A 15,531-nucleotide genomic window follows, 5' to 3' on the forward strand; every position below is an offset into this window, starting at 1 on the left:
GTTAAAAGACAACAGGGTATTGATGGTGGGAGAAAACAAACAGATTAGATTCATTCAACAGGTTGTAAGGCAGAAATCATAACTTTACATATTAAATACTAGTACGCTATCTATATATGTTCGTATTGAAATTGTTTCTGCATCGTGCATCAAAATGTATTCACTATACGACAAAGCTTTAAAATAAGCAGACGTATAAAATTGAAACTTGACAACAATAATACATTTTATGTTAAGCCCGTATTTTTATATAGTTTATTGGATATGATAGAATGCGTGCTTGCTATTTATTTTTCAAAAAAAGAAGACAAAAACAGACACTAATTATCCGTAAAGAAAAAAAAGAAAAAGAAACATAAAGAGGCCGAAAGATAATGTTTGACAATAGAAAAATATCTATATAATATGCAATGTCTTCTATACATGGGCGGGCAATATCGGTATTTGTTTATCATTTTTTATTTTTATGATAACAGTTTTGGAAAACTACAATTTACATTTATTTCCCGTGCCTTTTCACACAAAAAAAGATCATATTTCACGAGGTCATCGGCCGACTTTTCGCGGGTGAACAAATATCCATACCTCACGGAATCAAGGGAAATGAATTTTTTCCTCCACTGCCTATATTTATTTTTACTTCTGAATATAGAATTAACTGATTTTTTATTAATCCGTTTGGTTTTATAACTTTACAAGTTTGTCGACTGTTTTCTTTTAAATTTTATGATTGTTTTCGTTGGATCGCTGTATCTACATGTTACGTGGTCGTATTAAACTTGTCAAGTAAAAACTTTGACATAGAGCCTTCTATATAAAATACGTTGGTACGGAGCAGCAGTAATTGTATAAATTTCGTTTGGTGCAGTTAAATGCTTCAAGTGATTACTACACCTTCATCTTACCTCTGCTGGGGGTATCACCAGTTCTGGAGTTCAGTTCTTTGGTACTGGCATGCGAATACAAATAGTGTATTGATTTCTTTATTTTGGTAAAACCTATTAATCATGGAATGGATCTCCTTCTTGCATAGTTGTAAATCGTTGGCTCAGTTTGGGCCTTCATATAATTTGTCTTTCTTTTAATTATTATAGCAGCTCGTCAACGTTTCTTATAGGTTTCTTATAGCATCACTGAGGCAGCACAAAATGGATTAAAACTCTTTTTTACTCATTTTAAGTTTTGATACACTCGGTTTTTCTTTGCTATATGTTCTCGGCAATACAAAATAGGTATAGGAAGATGTGGTATGAGTGCCAATGAGACATCTATCCATCCAAATGACAATTTATAAATGAAAACCATTATAGGTCAAGGCACGTGCCTCTTAGATATCCAAAGGGCACATCAAGAAATGCTAAATAACTTAAGTGTTATGATTTAAAAAGAATATTTGAAATTATTCATGCACTACATGTATATATTTCTTAAACAGGACAGTTAGCTTAAACTGTTTGTGACGCGTCATTATAACTATATGTTATTTCATATCTCATCCGGATTGGCATAATGTCTAATGTAACCAATATATGTTTAGCTTCTTATTTTAGGATGACACTTATTGATCTACCATTAATTATCTTACTGTACATTTAACTATTAAAACATCATTTAATGGGATTTTATATAACCACAAAAGAAAAAAATAGAAAAAGGATGTCGTTGCTAATAAATCATATTAGATAAGTTTGATTGAGAAAAAAGGCAATGCATTAATGCTAAAACTGTTAATGGTTTTTATTTCATATTTTGTGTTCGTTTAATTCAGTTTCAAAAGGTCTATCAGTATGTATAGTCAATATTTCCACAAAAAAACAATTGTAATGGGAGATTGATACATGTTAAACTATAGATATTGAATAATTGAGTGTGGGAGGTTTGATTTGACGACGAACTTACAATGTATTTTATATAATTGTGCATGACATAATTCATAACTTATCATTATTATTTAAGCAAGAATAAATTAACTGAACTGTTCTCATTTTATATTAATACTCTTATCGAAATTTCTCCTAGTATGGCAAGTTGTATTTTTTTCATGGAAACATGCACAAAAAGATTTATATTCCAGGAAATAGATTCATCATTCAAACCAGGATTTGTGTCAGATGCGTGTTTTGTCTACAAAAGACTCATCAGTGACGCTTGAATCAAATCAAACCAAAACAAATCCTACAAGTTTTACCAAATACAGCTAAGGTAATTTTTGCATGAGGTAGGAAAACGTTAGTATTTCAAAAGTGTAAAATTTTGTCAATAGTTTATGATCATAACCATATAAACGATAATTCATGTCAACACATAAATACTGACTACAAAGCTGGTGATATCCTCGGAGAATAAAAATTCTTCCAGCAGTGACATCGACCCAGTGGTTGTAAATCGACTCATCATAGATACAAGGATTGAAATTTTGTATATAAGAAAATGGAGTTTTCCGCCTTTTAAAGTCTAGTATTCATTTAAAAAAGAGTTACATTTGTTGATCAAATTGAAGGTTGTAAATATAAGTGTTCTCATGAAATTTCAAAATGCATCATATATTACTGATAAAAGTATGCATTACTAATCAATACTGATAAAACGAATAACGGTTTCATCAATACCTGTCTATCGAACTTATGAATATCTAAATTATGTTTTATTAAAGTGTTTTTACGTCATGTCCGTCCATCACATAATTCGTTTTCGATTAAAGTTTGTTCAAGTTAAAATGAAGTATGTCCGCTGTAGAAATTCTAACTAAAATGTATCTCTGTCAAAAGAAAAAAATATCAATATACCAAAATTTACGTATACTTGATAAAACAGTTAATGTTTAGGCATTGCATAAACCAGTCACTGAGGGATAATAAAATATCGTAAAAAGATTGATAACCTGCGGCTAACATCCTCGTGCTTGTTCAACCAGCTAGCTACTATTTTGTATAAAACACGAATATTTTGTATGATTGCAAATGAGTTAACGATCATCCAGAGGATACATAATGTAAAATTTAATAACTATAAGGCACACTACGACCTTTATCAATGAGCCAAACCAATCTCACAAAGCAAACAAAATAATAACCCTTAATGACAAATATAAAACTATTCAAACGAGAAACCTAATCATGTATATATATAACGGCCTAATTTATGTACAAAATATAATACGGAAAACAATAGGAATACAGCAACTACTTTCAGTTATTCGAATCTAAAACAACCATGCGTTTGGTTACTATTCTCTCTTTTTTTATATAAATATTAACAGTAGACTATCGACCTCATAAAATATTGTTTTTCATTGTCGCATCATAATTAATACCTAATTTCTTCACTTAGAACAGATACACAAGGTTTTACTTGATATCAGCAATATATTTATCTGTGTGTATTACTATTAACCCTCGAAGTATAGATCTATATTCTGCACTACAAAATCATATGAAAACTGCAACCCACCAGAAACATGAAGCCGTTAACGTATAGTAATTAATAAGACAGATGTCTATACAACGAGTCAAACTTTAAGTATGAATATCTGACCATTATTGAGTCAAATTACAATAATATTTTTGGTTCCGATATTCACAGGAACTTTATATTTCTTGTACTCGCTGCTGTAACGCAATTTTGTTTAAACTTTAACTTATTACCTAAATGTAGTAATACTTGATTTTGTTAAATTCTTAAATACAAATACAGCATACATTTTGTTATAATTCGTCCGAAATTTTAGTTGATAACTTTCTGTTCTGTTTTGTTTTGATGTATGTGCTTCTCATTAAATTACACTCTAGTTGACTCACATGTTGAAAGGCCGTCAATTTTATAGTTTTCCCTGCAAAACTTGTAATCATTTAAAGGACAATGCAGTAAGTGCACTTACACATGCTAGTGTATTTAGACATAGGCATGTTTACTTTAGCTTATAATGTATAATGTCACACGATATAAAAAGTATAAGACAATATTTTCCTGAAGATCAGTTATTTATAGTTTTCCTTGTTCTATAAAAACGTTTACTTCATTTACAGAAAAACACGAGAACATTAATAATCACTTTAAAGATATTGCATATCAAGAGGGGATCATTATTGATGTAAGAAAACGATGCGTTCGACTTTTTCTTTTCAAAACATTTTTATGAATTGTGAGAGAGTATGACGTACACATATTATGAAGTTTGCGAAAGTTACATTTTCAGCGATAAATCCCTACAAATGATAATTTCTAATGTCTCCATCTCCATTAAGAATGTATATGAAATGATCAAAAATAACACCATAGATGGTTATGCACAACGAAATAAAGAATGTTGACCTTTAAACGGAATGAAAAGAGAATTTGATAAAGACAGTACATTGACCTTTATACTGGCCGAGAAAAGGGGGATCGTTGACGTGTATACAGTATGAACACTTTCATATATTATGGTCCACATTTTCCTTTTGTGAATTCCTCATTTCTTTAGTAGCATCAACAATATGTTTATATAACGCTCTATTGCAATCATACCACATATTATTTTAAAAATATAATTCGACTACACTAAACGATTAGATTACTATTCGTGTCCCTTTGGTCTGTATATAAAAATATGTTTCCATCTTTTCCAGAACTATTAAATTCTACATAAATTGTATTCAAACTGTTTAAGGAAATTGATGAATTTCCACAGATTTCAATTAGTGAACTATGATCTAGATATGATGTACAATTTTAGACTATATAAAGATGTATGGCTTGTAAAGAGCTGTAACTAATTTAAAAAGCCATTCAATTTCCAAGATCAAACATTTTCAATTTTCAAAACTTTTTTTAGTACATGAGTTGTCTTCGATTATTTGCTATTTTATCGACACTTCTGGTCTCAATGTTTAAATAAAACAAATGATATATACCCAAGATTGTTTGCCCAAATGATATGATAAGGAATTGATATCCACAGAAAAGCAACTGAGTATACCAATAGTTCTCTGAAATATCTATTAAAAAGAAAGCTAATTAGTTGGTTTGAGATTACAATTAAACATTAAAGAAAGCGTTTTTTTATCATCATAATTATTCTTTTATTTAAGCTTTACAGGAGATAATATAATCCATTAACTAAAGGATAATTTAATCGATAAAGACATTAGAATAATAAAAAGTTATCATCTAGTTAAAGATGTTCTAATAATACTTATTTTGTTTTACATATTGTATGTGAACTTAAAAACAGATATGCATAAGATGAATCAGAATTTTCATTAGAACCAGAGCAGTTTCGATTTCTTTTTATTTATTCGAACACATTCACTAGCACATTCATATGAATAAGATATGAGTGGTACATACATGTGAATAATGAGTAAATTAACAAAAACACCAAACTCATAGGACAATTTAAAACGGAAGGTTCGTTAGCAAATGACAAAATTGAAAGCTAAAACGAATCGAAAACGATTGTCACATTCCTGACTTGGTACAGGCATTTTCTTATGTAAAAAAATGTGGATTAAACCCGGTTTTCTAGCTAGCTAAACGTCTTATTAGTATGACAGTCGCATCAATTCCATTGTATTGACAACGATGTGTTTACAAAACGAGCAGGCATAATAGGTAAAAATGTTTTTTTTTTTTTAGGGTAATGGCAATCAACATATAAAAAAGAAGATGTGGTATGATTGCCAATGACACAACTATCCACAAAAGACCAAAATGACACAAAGTTTGCTATAAAAAAACCAACACCACAACAAATAGGTAACAAAGAAACACAGAAAGTCATATTGTGTTGAGCCATTTCAATTGATATTTTATAGTGTGTAATTCTATGTTGTGATGTTACATTATTGTTACAGATAAAGGTGACGGTTAAGTACCATTATAAGGTTTAAACCCGCTGCATATGGTTGCATCTGTCCTAAGCCAGGAATCTGATGTTCGGTAGTTGTCGTTTATTGATGTGGTTCATAAGTGTTTCTCATTTCTAGTTTTTTTCCCATTTAAATAGTTTTACACTAGTAAATTTTGAAGCACTTTATAGCTTGCTGTTCGATGTGAGCCAAGGCTCCGTGTAGCAAACCGTACTTTAACCTTTAATGGTTTACTTTTATATATTGGGACTTGGAAGGAGAGTTGTCTCATTGGCACTCATACCACATCTTCTTAAATCTATATAAACAAAGCATACTAGCAAAAAGGAAAGACAAGCATACAAAAATTTACTATAGCACAGCACCACAATGACAGCATGTAAAAGTACAGAGCCACGCCAATTAGATATCACCAAAACAGACCAAACAGCAAACGTAATATTTATGAAGACAAATAAAAAATACTATAACACGTTATTAAGACGATTATCAACGTCAGTACCCATAATATATACGTCAAGTTCATTGTGTATTATTTAAGAAGTTGATAAGGGATAATTATCAACAACGTCTTAGTCTTTCCGTTGAACTTTTTCGGAAAAAAACCCGAGACGTTCTTGGACACACCCCTGGTTCATAAACTTTGTACTCAGACACTAATCCCACATAAGTTAAGATGAATGATAGGTGTTTGAAAACCCCAAAAAGTAAATATTCGGATGGAGTTTTATCATTTTATTATGTTTTGTCACACAAGAAAATAAACCTATTTAGTTATTTGATTTGAATATCAATTATGGAGAAGCTGTGAATACGACTCATTTACAACAATCTTATGACAAAATAATCGAAAATCTACATATTACCATTTTCTTAAATGATAGATGCGCTCGATTAAATTGGTTTTTCATTATCAGTGGGTGTACCTCTGTCAAGTCACAGTTTCCGATTAACAAATAGCACATTTAATAGATACATACGTCAAAAATGTTACCAAATATATGCGTTTATCGAAAAGTGGTCAAATTATCATGAAACTTGCGTATATGCATTTTTATGTTTCTTTGTTACATATTTGTTGGTTTTTATAGTGATTAAGATAATTAGATTAAAATACCATGTTGATTACTGTAACAAAGTGCATACTTCATTTGCTTTGATATTGTATATTAATCAATTATATCAAAATCAATCATATTATGTATTTTGTCTAAACTATTTTTAATTTAATTTACATTATTTTTGAATATTATATTGTAATTATTCTGCTCATTTTGGGCGCCATAATTAAATATTTGTATGTTTGCTTGTTTATTTGTTTGTTGAAACACAATTTTGACATTTTTACCTATTATGTCTGTTTGTGTTGTTCACACATAATGGAATATAATGCGACTTTCATACAAGTGAGAGGCTTTGCTAGCTATAAAACCAGGTTTAATCCATCATTTTCTACAGAAGAAAATTCCTGTACCAAGTCAGGAATAAGGTTGTTGTCATCCATTCGTTTGATGTGTTTGAGCTTTTGATTTTGCCATTCGAATAGGGACTTTCCGTTTTGAATTTTCCTGTGTGTTCGGTATTTTGTGATTTTACTTTTACTGCTTCAGATGACTTCAGTCATTGAACAAACGATCAACTTTTATCAAGAATAACCCTTTTTGCAATTAATCAAATTAATATTATTTGTTTAACTCAATGTTGTTTTAATTAATTTCACTATTTTCAATAGAAAAAAACTATATTTCCAAAAATTAAGAATCAAACAATTTACCAATTTGAAAGAAAAATTCCTTTCCACACCACCTCCCACCCCGTCCTAAGTTAAATGAATGTTCCTTGTTTTATTCTTATTGACTGCGAACAATTCATTTTTTTTGCTTTGCCTCCAATCCGTATTCATTTATATATATGAATATATTTTACTATGAAGTTTACTGTAAATATGGTATCTTTGGTCACCTTTAGACCTATATTTCTTTTTAGAAAGTTTTATTTCAAGCACCATGTTTCCTTTCCACACCACCCAACCCCGTCCTAAGTTAAATGAATGTTCCTTGTTTTATTCTAATTGACTACGAACAATTTTTTTTTTTACTTTGCCTTCAATCTGCATTCATTTATATATATGAATATATCTTACAATGAAGTTTATTGTAAATATGGTATCTTTGGTCACCTTTAGACCAGGATTTCCTTGTAGACAGTTTTATTTCAAGCACCATGTTTTGTAGTTCTTTTTTCTCCTAAAGGAATTGATTTGTCCAGATTTGTTGTTTATTATTTCAAATTTACCAGTGATTTGACGGTGCCATGAACTCATTATTAATTCATCTACTATCCTATTTCCAGTGCTAAATTTTTTATCGATACCGTTGTATATCATAAACGTTATTGCTAAAATAAACCTCTAACGATTGCAGTTATTCAATGTTGTACAGCTTGTTTTTAAGTTCGATCATCTTATTTTTGTGTCTTACCAATGGTGAGTATATTTAGTTATAAATATGTTAAATTAGATATAACTTTTTCAACAGAACATTGAATTGTTATCTTAGATGTATAAATTATTAGTTTATAATCTACGCAGCAACTTCCCTGCTTGATAAGTTTTATCAATTACTTTGAGCACTATGTCTTACAATATTTTCAAAATATTGGGCGATAATATGGTCTATGAGTTGCAGTCTCGGTCTATTTCTTAATCGTTGGGCTCCAATTCTTGGCTCTAGTGTCCCCTCAGTTATTTTTCTAGGTGTTTGTGTCCAATAAAAGAGCACATGAGATTTGTAAGTTAGGATCCGGGCTAAGGATACATGGTTTCGGGCTCAGAAAGTATAGTTGGACCCTTTTATATATCAACCTTAACAGTTCCCCTAATATTCATTATATTAACTGCTCGTATTAAACCAATCAGATTTTAATCGAGCAATTTGACATGTTTCTTCGAGTAATAATGATTGTAGATCAAAAACAAAGCACTGCTTGCATTTAAAGCATTTTTTCATGCGCCTGTTATGTTACTAGAGAAAACAACACAAGCGACATAAGTATCTACTTTATACGTAAATGTTACTTAACAACTTTTCCCAAATCATTTTTAGACCGTTAAACAGGTGAAAACGTATGTATTAATCACTGACTTTGCATACGTAAGATGGAATGTCGGTGATTGTTTTTACAGATTTACATTTTTTTGACAGTAAGCAAAAAAATACGATTTTTATAGATAAAATGAAATATATCAGTATCTTTTTATTTAAGTTGACATATTTGATACCTTTTTTTCCAAATGGATTTATTTAAGTTTTTGGTGAAGACGGCATTTGTATCTTTACAGTTGTTATGTTAATGTGCAATGTTATTTATCAACCGATGAACAATTTTTTAGATTACTAGAAGATCTTTGTAGAGCCCACTGTCAGCAATTTCAATTTTTTAAATGCGTCGCAGCGTATACTACAGGAAATCGAACAAACTTTGAAGTTTATGGAAGGAAATAAATCCAGATTTTAAAATTATAAGGAGTCAAAGCAGATAAAAAGAAATGTAGCTGATGGCTGCAAAGTTTTTTAATTTCTTTTTTGCTTTCTGAAAGTTTATCCTCTTTCATGCAGAAAGAGCAAGAGCAATTACAACATATGAAAAGTAAATTTGAAGGAATTTCAGTCATACACTGGTACACACGATTTCATATTACTTTCATTTTTTTATAGTCTGAGTAAAGCCGTTTTCAATTAATATTTATAGTGCGTCTTTTCTGTTTGTAATGTTAATATACTGCTGTATCAGGTTGAGGGTGAAGGTAGGCGCCTGTTAAAACGTTCAAATCCGCTGCATATATTATATGCACCTGTCCTCAGTCAGGAATTTAAGTCAGGAACAGTGCTTGTCGTTTGGGTTGGTATGTTTGATAAATGTTTCTCGTTTTGTAAAATTGATTAGACCGTTGGTTTTCCTGTTTGAATTGTGATACAATGGTCATTTTGGGGCCCTGTATCGATTGCTCTTATGCTCATTGCATTCTGCTGTTGCTTACGGATAGTTATGATGTTGCTGTTGCAGTTTTTAAGATTCAAATAAAGGAAATCACATTCAAACTCATTGCATGATTTTTTTTTCTATATTTATATGTTTCATGAATTTAAAGAAAAATCCCCTCTGTTCGTTCTTCCCTCAAGCAACAGAAGCAGCAGCATTACTACTTGGGAAGTAAAATGGTTAGTATTCCTATCATGGTAGACTAGTTGCCGCAAAAGTTGCAGGAGCATTGAAAACAATTTATTAAAAAAAACTTAATATGAGTATTTTAAGCAGCAACAACAACAACACTCTATCCTAAAGTAGCGGCAGCAGCAAAACACACACAAGAAGGTAGTGAGCACAAGAGCTGTAGAGGAAGTAAAAGCATTACATGGACACACCTTGTATATGACTCAACATGAAGCAACAGCAGCAGCGACAATACTTTAAAATGTGAAATGAGCATTACTACACTTGGCTTATATTTAATAACACAACTTGAAAACGTCATCGAAAGCACCCAAATTAGAATTTTATTTTTTAAACCTATCAATATAAATAAAAAGATGTGGTGTGAGTGCCAATGAGACAATTTTACATCCTAGTCAAGTCCATATATGAATTTGAGAACGCGGACCTTATAGAAAGCACCCAACCCTTAAAGCCCTGTATCGTAGTTGTACCGTTATAACTAAACTCCGAACATTGATCGATTCTGTTCCGGGACTACTTTAATTTACTCCATCTTATAGTGAAGAGTTGGTCTGAGCTAGAACTGCCGGTGATTTGCATTGTAACCCAAGATAAAAAAAAAACACACCTAGAACTATTTCTATACAAATCTACCCATCCGAGAAGTTCAGAACCAAAAAGGCGGAGAGATGTTGGTACTCCCAATCGGCACTCCAGGGACGATAAAGAAACTAACTTCGGCTGTATAACGTTATCCAACATTGAAGTTTAAATATATCTTCTCACAGATAAGATGAAGTCTTTTTTCCCTACAGATTCAATTTAGTTTCGCGAAATGTTGCACAATTCTGAAGCGCAATTCACTGCATGATTTCCCGAAAAACCTTTTGAAATTAAAAGATGCGGTTAGTATTCCTATCATGGTAGACTAGTTGCCGCATCACAATGTAAGGGGTATATTCACATCACTTAATGTCATACATCAGATATTTCAGGAAGCTACCATTTGATTTTAGAGGGGGTGGCTACGATAACAATTGTGTACTTGTAAAACCTTATCAACAAAAACTGTAATGATGAAACAAATGTTTTAAGCTCTTTGAGGAAACAAATGTTTTAATCTCATAGATGAAATCCGTTTACATGGTGTCAACAAGAGGAAACATCGATGTCCATGGTATAAAAGCGTCAAAAGGGGGATATAAATAAAACATAAAGATCACAGAAAACTATTTCTTAAGGAAATTATTGTTTAAAAAACAAATTTCATTCTTGCTCCGTATCACTAGTTTCCAATAAATTCTTATCTGTCAAGTTCGTAATCCAGTCGTAGCCATATAAGTTAAAGCGACCTTACGACAACAATTACATAAACCGTCAATGAATTGTAGTCTAGGCCTTTTATCTGCAATATAGTATTATGCTTTTTCTACACAAAATGTGAAGCTCTGGATCGACTAAGTTTTGAAGAGACCAATAATTTTGATAGACTTATCTTTTAAAGATTAACAATAATATATTAAAATCCTAATTAATGTACAAAAAAATTAACGAAAAACTAATATGTAACACGGCACCAAACAACAACCACTGAATTACAGGCTCTAAACTTGGGGAGAGGCACATATGTACGTAAAACGGATTTACACATGGTTAGCGGAGTCCCAACCCTCCCCCTAACCTGGAACAGTGGTGCTATGATACAATATAAGAACGAAATGTAAACATTATCTGAAAAAGGCTTATCTGTAGATATTCGGTCTCCACAGTATGTCATGTACCTTTTGGGAACCAGCAAATATATTTGCTATTCTCTTTATTTCATATCAACGTTATGTTACATATTTATATATGTCGTTTAAAGCCAAGACGCAAAGATATGCTGATCAAGTTTAACTTGAGTTAATTAAACTAAATAGATGTGTGTGGGACTTGTGCTTAATTAGCCAAAAAACATTTTGTTGATTGATATGGATCGTTACTCATCTAGTCTAGTGTTAACTGGTTATACAAGTTCCTGGCCTGTGAAGTTGAGCTGTAGGAGACTTTCATTATATTTATTTGTCTGTCTGTCTGTCGGGTGGTCTTGTCTGTCTGTCTGTCGGGTGGTCTTGTCTGTCTGTCTGTCAGTCTGTCTGTCTGAGGGTCTTGTCTTTGTCGGTCTGATGGTCTTGTCTGTCTGTATGATTGATGGTCTTGTCTGGTGGTCTTGTATGTCTGTCTGTCTGGTGATCTTGTCTATCTGCCAGTTTATCTGGTGTTTTTGTCCGTCTGTCTGTCTATCTGGTGTATCTGTCTGTCTGGTGGTCTTGTCTGTCTGTCTGTTTAGTGGTCTTGTCTGTCTATCTGTTTAGTGGTCTTTTCTGTCTATCTGTTGGTCTTATCTGGCTGGCTGTCTGTCTGTGTCTGTTTGGTGGTCTTGTTTGTGTGTCTGTCTGGTGGTGTTTTTATGTGTCTGTTTGGTGGTGTTTTTTTATGTGTTTGTCTGGTGGTGTGTTTTATGTGTCTGTCTGGTGGTGTTTTTTATGTGTCTGTCTGGTGGTGATTTTTTATGTGTCTGTCTGGTGGTCTTGCCTGTTGGTATGTCTCTCTGATGGTCTTGTCGGTCTGATGGTCTTATATATATTTTGTCTGAACATCTGTCTTTCTGTTGGTATTGTCTGTCTGGCAAATGTCCATGACTAAATCCAGACCAAGTCCGAATTTGTTTTGGTCTTATGAGTTTGGCCGTGTAATTCTTTATAAGCTGGATACTATCCACACTAGTCTGTGTCCACACTTGTTTCATTCGGTATTTCATAAACCTATTTGCGAGAAGTTCTTCCCAAAAAGTAAACTTCGTTATTTATGTGTTCAACCTTACTGTGGACATTCGTTTAAAGAGATGTTTGGTACAATATGGTCAGGAGATAGCCACTAAGATGCTCCGTTAATTTTCTTTCTAATGTTTAAAACATCATAGAAGGAACGAACAATCTTTTTATGTGTTTAAAAATTTGGTGCGGAGGGGCATTTTATTTCGTACAGACGTTTTGATGAAGTTTATATGAAGCAATAAAGAATAAAACTTTTAAAAGATCCTTTGTTTAACCACAAAAGATGAATGGTCGATATCTAACAATATTAACAATTAGATAGCTATATACTGTTGATTTTAAGCAACTATTGGTTACCGTATGACCTTCATTATTGACACACCCAGGGCTCAATTTAGATTGCCTTAATTATGTAATGATGACAATAAACAAACAAGAACTATTTTGATATAAGATATACGACACATTTATATGTTGGCGTGAAGTTTTGTATCAACCATAAATATTTATATTTATATTTTTTTATAATTTCACACAAGTCATGTTGATTCTGACTTGACTATAAGGTATACCCTTCAAAATACGTGTTATGATAACTATACACCAAACATAACTTTACGTCAAACACAACCTTAAATTAGAGATACAACCTATTTTGGTGTGAATATCGTGGATAGACGGTCAACAAAGTGAGATGATATTTGTATTTTGAGATTTTTAATTTCAATTATAATATCATAATAGTAATATGCTTTGACTTAATTTATTAACCCTTGGTATTTTAAACAAAGTATAAAAGATGTATAGCAGTGTCTCCAGTTATTGAATCCTCAACTGGATATCAGCTCTGTATACCTGCCTTTGCTTCCATTAATTACGATTATTTTTCTTGCGATTTAATGGTCAATAATTTTAAGTTACCAGAATCACTAAATACTAAAAAAATCAAAACTGCTTTTTCAAGTTTAAGACGTGCATGTTAGCTTAAAGATCGACTAATTGTGCACGGACGAAATCTCTTTTTTGGAAAGGGAATTAAAACGAGAAAGCAAACATGTGCGAACCAAACACAAATATCATAAGCAGCAACAAAGTCAAGCACTGAGTAGCATATGACCGAGCATAAATTATGGAGGTGGACAAACATGTTTAGCGACTCAAAATTATCTCCTAAGTTTAGAAAGCGATGCCACAGCAGTCGGTAAAAATCAGTTTAAAAAGACAGTTGCAACAATTCACAAAAAATAAGTCGTAAGAAATAGTCTAAGCTAGGAAATAGATTAACGATCTGAGATTTTAATGTCCGGGATGACGAAGTATAAAAAAAAATGAAAGACGAAAACATTTCAAAAAGACCACACCAGACCATTAAGCAGAATTCAGCCGATTAATGGCATTGGGCTGTACCTGTTTTTTTATCGGTTTGTTTCTACCAAACAAAAAAGACTTACACGTACAGTATCAACCAACACAAGATTGTTTAATTGTCCAATGTATTCATGATTCCCTAACTGAAAATAAACTTTTTCCACTAGTGTTGTCTTAATTCAAATAGTTTTACTAGTATCCTAATTAGATTAAGGAAAAATATGAAGATAAAGGCGAAATTATGGTTGAATGCATTTCGGGAAAAGGGAGACAATTCAATCTCAAATATAGTCTTAATTTTGATTTCTTATGTATACTTTATGTATGACGTTAGTAAAGTCAGATATCGAGAATTCTCTACTATACGCGTGACGACAAAAGAAAATTGAGGAAAAATCTTTAAATCGTGTCAAAGTATGGAAGTTTTTCCAGGCAAAAGGTCACCTTCGGCCTCAAAAAGTTACAGTGGTTGTTTAATGTACAGAAATCATTGCATTCACTATACACGAAGCATTGGACTAATAACGGCTTCTTCTGACCGATGTGATAAAGACATCACATACAAAAACTCATTGTTTTATAAATCAAGGAATATATCTCCCTCATGCAAAGCTCTGATTCCTTTCACGAATTTGGCTATACTTTTTGGACCTTTTAGATTATAGCTCTTCATCTTTTATATATACTTTGGATTTCAAATATTTTGGCCACGAGCATCACTGAAGAGACATGTATTGTCGAAATGCGCATCTGGTGCAACAAAATTGGTACCGTTGATTATATTACTACCACTGGGTCGATGCCTCTGCTGGTGGACTATTAGTCCCCGAGGGTATCACCAGCCCAGAGTACTGGCATGAAAATACGGATTTTTGTGTTATTAAAATTTACTGTTACAAAATATTATAAATTATTATAAATTAAGGAATTTATCTCCCTCATGCAAAGCTCTGATTCCTTTCACGAATTTGGCTATACTTTTTGGACCTTTTAGATTATAGCTCTTCATCTTTTATATATACTTTGGATTTCAAATATTTTGGCCACGAGCATCACTGAAGAGACATGTATTGTCGAAATGCGCATCTGGTGCAACAAAATTGGTACCGTTGATTATATTACTGTCGGACGGGAATTTTTTTTTTTTTTCGAACGTTAACACTAGTGGTTTTCCGATAAAAATTCAGATGTTCCACGTTTGTTTGGGCAGGAAAACGCAAAAAAAACCCACCCACAACAGCGTTTAATAACACGACAGCCTTATAATCATAATTGTATACCCA

Source organism: Mytilus trossulus, chromosome 6 (genome assembly GCF_036588685.1).
Source record: "Mytilus trossulus isolate FHL-02 chromosome 6, PNRI_Mtr1.1.1.hap1, whole genome shotgun sequence".
In the NCBI taxonomy this organism is placed as follows: domain Eukaryota; kingdom Metazoa; phylum Mollusca; class Bivalvia; order Mytilida; family Mytilidae; genus Mytilus; species Mytilus trossulus.